The following is a 4,614-nucleotide window of genomic DNA, read 5'->3' as shown; positions in this document are numbered from 1 at the left end:
TAGTGTCACATACTCCCTCTGGACACCTTCGTGGCCAAAAATGCCTCATTGACTTCCATTAAAACCACATTTTTTAATCTCACTGCCATTACAGTATAAAACCATGCATTCTGTAATGTCATTTCATTTGGAAGAAAAGTGGTGATATTTCACATATTTACCGTATTCAACCGTTTCCCATGGTAGGCCGATGCATGAAACTCTTGTATTTTTGTTATATTATGGAGCCGTGTGACTACCAGGGGCCCCCAAGAGTGATTTGTTTGTGTGTGTGTGTGTGTGTGTGTGTGTGTGTGCACGCGTGCGTGCGTGCGTGCGTGCATGTGTGTGTGTGAGAGAGAGAGAGTGTGTGAATCTGTAAGCACGCACTGATCATTTCAAGGGTGAAAAAAGGGCATCTTTTGAGGGAGTGTTTCATGTGTCTTTGAAGAGGTGCTTGAGTAAAAACATGGCCTCTTTGGTGTATTCAAAAACAAAAACAACTGTTAATGTGTTTATGCACCTGGCTGCTTTCACAGCCAAAGATAAACATGGCTGAGGGCTAATTTCATAGTGAGCAGAGAAGGAGCAAAAATGAAGAGGCATTTCAGTGCAGAAGAGGCTTTAGAAATGGTCATGCAGCCTTTATCCGCCAGCGAGCTGCAGGATTCATCTTAAGAAGACACAAGCTTCAAGGGGGAGTCTGACACGGAATGCTCACTGGAGTCCTCCACTTCTGTGAGTGCCTCTGACCCTTGCTCTGAAAGTGGAACGCACACTGTGGATCCTGCCCATCGTAACAGTGAGTGGACAGCTCATCCTGGCAGGTGTGTACCGGTCCAAAGGGGAATCTACCCGCAGCCTGTTGGATGACCAGAGTGGAAGACCAGTGGTCAGGGCCACCATGTCCCATAAACGATTTCAAATGATAACTGGCAGCCTCTGATTCGATGACCGACTCACCCGTCCTTCTCGACACAAGGAGGACAAGCTTTCTGCTTTCCGGAATATGTGGGACGAGACACAGCGCCTCCCACTCCTGTTCAATCCAGGGGACGACATCTGTGTTGATGAGCAGCTCGTACCCTTCAGAGGCCGCTACATTCCGGCAGTACATGCCCAGCAAGCCAGCGAAGTACAGGCTGAAAATCTGGGTCACCGCATATGTCGCCACATCTTATGCCTGGAGGTGCCAGATATATACTGGAAAAGCCGCTGGTGGAGCTCCGGAGATGGGCCAGGGAAAGCGAGTCATCATGGACATGACTGAGGGGCTCAAGGGTGTCGCACTTACTTGTGACAATTTTTTCACTTCCTACTCACTTGCCCAGGAGCTTCTGAGGAAGACTGATGGTCTCTACCAGGGCAAACAAGCCTGAGCTTCCCCCAAACTGAAGCAGACAAAAGAGAGAGCTGTCTTCTCATCTCTGTTTGCATTCACAACCACCATCACAGCAGTGAGCTACATCCCGCGGCGGGGAAGAAATGTCCTCCTTCTGAGCAGCAAACACCGGGAGCCAGCTGTACATCAGGATGAGAAGCAGAAACCACAAATCATCATTGACTACAATCGCTGCAAGGGTGGTGTGGACAACCTTGACAAGGTATGTGATTGTATGCTTTTATTACTATAAGAATTGATTCCAGTCTATTTATTCTCACTGATTTCATGTGTTTGTTTGAGATAAATATGTATTTATTATGATTGCTTATCATTCATTAGACCTACTTCTTGCATTTCTATAAAGAATGAATTATATAAAATACTTGTGAATGATGAGGAAGGACATTTATTTATTTAGATTCTTTTTTTTTCTTGGTCATTTGTAGGTGGTCAGCACCTACAGCTGTAGGAGGCGGACCCCTCGGTGGCCTCTTCTTGTGTGTCCTCAGGACTGGGACAGTGTCAGTAGAGGGGAGGGGAGGCAGTGCAGGGTCAGTGTTCTCCCTGTCAAAACGGGCGTAAAAGTAATTTAAGTCCTCAGCCAATGTCGGGTCCGCTGGGGCAGTTTGAAGGTCTGTTCTTATAGTCCGTGATAGCCTTGATGCCCTCCCACACCTGCCTGGGGTTTGTGGAGCTAGCAAATTTGGCCTCAATACGCCTTTTATATTGTGATTTATCGGTATTGATGCCCTTCCGCAGTTCAGTCCTGGCTGTGCTGTAAGCTACGGGGTCCCCAGATCTAAAAGCTATATTCCTAGCTCGGATTGGTTGTTTTATGCTTTGTGTCATCCAAGGTTTTTGGTTTGGTGACTGGAACTTGTTTCCATGATGTAACGTTTTCCACACAGAAGTTGATGTAGTTTAAAGTAATTGTGGTGTATTCGTCCAGAGAGTCACGTGTATGTGCGCCCTGCCCTTTAAATACATCCCACTCTGTGTGCTGGAAACAGTCCTGAAGCATAGGAAGTATTATCATCTGTCCATGTTCTCACAGTTTTAACAATAGTCCCGGCACTTTTGATCTTGGTTGTATACCATGGGTGCAGCAGAAGTGAGAGATGGTCTGATAGTCCCAGGTGGGGAAGGGCCTGGGCCTTATATGCTTCTGCTACATTGATCCAGGGCCTTATCTCCTCTAGTAGCACACTTCACGTTTCGATGGAATTTGTGAAAAACTGTTTTTAAGTCAGCGTGATTAAAGTCCCTAGCTGCAATGAAAACACTGTCAGGATGTGCTACTAGGCTGTTGTTTATGCTGTCATAGACCTGTGCCAGCGCTAGCTTGGCATTACAACCAGTGCGATATACACGGCACAGATGTAAACAGCAGTGAACTCCCTCGGGAGATAAAACGACCGGCACTTTAGCAGCATAAGTTCCATGTCCGGACTGCACAGCTTATCCACTACTGTGACGTCCGTGCACCAGGAGTTGTTGATATGGATGCACAATCCCCGGCCAGTTTTCTTACCAGAGTCCGCGGTCCTGTCGGCTCGGTAGGCGGTGCATCCCGCTAGCTCAATCGGATTTTCACGTCACATTTCATTTCTTTATATCCATCTGTTTCGACACAGCTCTACAGAATGTAAGAACAAGTAAGGAATATATTAAAAACAAGACTATATATTATATTATTATTATATTATTATAAGAATATAGCCTTTGCCTCGAAGGCTCGCCCTAACATTTAGGCTGTAATAACTCAGCTGTATATCTGCACCAAATTTCATATGCTTCATAAGAGTCTCGCCTTGAACAGATCTACACAGTCCTTTTAGTAAGAGCCAGTAGTAACTCTCATATACAATGTTCAATCAGCTTCAAATTTCACAAGTATGATGACAGTGTTGGCCTGAACAGGGCTATATATTAATTTTTCCCTCATACTCATAGCGCCACCTACTGGTAGTAACCAGTAGTAACTCTCATATACAATTTTCAATCGGCTTCAAATTTCACATGCTGTGTGACTTCGGAGCTGGTTCAACTTAGGAACCAACCAGTTTGTTTTTCCACCCGCTGGAGCCTGTGGAAGAGCCACGTCATGACGTCACTCTATATGTGACCGCTTTTCCCAGCAGCAACTTTCCCTCACAGTAACAACAATGGCAGACTACATGCCGTTGTTGCTCCCTTTTTAGAAATCACATTACATTCTTAAGACAACTTATCCAACACATTCGTGCTACTCCTCGTGCTTTATATGGACAGTGACTTCTTATGAGAAGAAAGGTAATGATCCACCCATTTTTATTCTTAATAAGACTGAACGTAAGATGTTGTTAGCCTCTCTGCTAGCCCGCTAGCTTAATTTAGCTTGTTATTTAGCATCGATTAAACTGGTGTCTATTAAACAAATCGGTAATCTCTTACTATGTTTTCCAGGGAGTGTACACAACGCCAGAGTTCTTAAACACTCTCATCTGGATGCCCTCAGCGACGGGGAGTTGCTGGGGCCAAACAAAGAGACCGTCTCCGGCTGTGATGTTGGCCATTACCTGATCAGTGGCCCGCTGGGGTACCCAATGCAATATCGGCTCATGAAACCTTTTTCAGATACTTGCAGACTGAAACCTGCTGTGTACTTCACAACATATATGAGGAACACGGCGATAACTTCACATAAGGGACGAGTGACATTTTTCTTTCTATAGTCTCACAAACCTGTTCTCTTTGTGTTAAAGCGATCAATATTGTCTTTATTTGTTTCTCTTTTGATTAAAAAAGCACTGAATCACAGACGGGTCTCTTGTTTCATTTTTAGTTTTTAGATAACGTTTAAACATGTGTACAAGCTTTATACAACATGGATTTTAACTGTGGCAGAGCTGCTCCATGGTGCAGGCGAGCTAACATCAGCGGTGGCTGCAGCGTCACCGAGTTTGAAGCCCCGGTGAGTCAGCACGCCAGTCTGTCACCGAGCAACAAACTGTAAGGAGGCAGCTTGTCTCCCCCGCCGACCACTGCTTCGCCTTTATATCCATAACCTTCCTTGTTTTGTGTAGCTGAATGTAGAAAAATGGACACTCTCGTTTGGTTAGTCTCTTTGGTCAAGGCAACCTCACCCCTGACGTAAGCGGTTCGCGGTTCTAGACCAGCAAAGAGTTGGGGCCGCTCTGGAACCTGTTTTCCTGGCCTGGAGCTGGTTCATTTTCAGTCGAAACACAAAACACTGGTTTGCAATTGAGCAC

General features: G+C 45.5%; 1 pseudogene; it reads left to right on the top strand.

Moving 5' to 3' along the window:
* The first annotated feature begins 573 nt into the window (after positions 1–573).
* On the top strand, positions 574–3,925 carry LOC138604528 (piggyBac transposable element-derived protein 4-like; annotated as a pseudogene).
* The last annotated feature ends 689 nt before the right edge of the window (positions 3,926–4,614 follow it).

This window comes from Semicossyphus pulcher, unplaced genomic scaffold, assembly GCF_022749685.1.
Source record: "Semicossyphus pulcher isolate SPU_LCO1_2020_fin unplaced genomic scaffold, fSemPul1.0.p SCAF_26, whole genome shotgun sequence".
NCBI lineage: Eukaryota > Metazoa > Chordata > Actinopteri > Labriformes > Labridae > Semicossyphus > Semicossyphus pulcher.
Note: the sequence above shows the minus strand (reverse complement) of the source record. Positions and strands in the feature narration are given on the sequence as shown.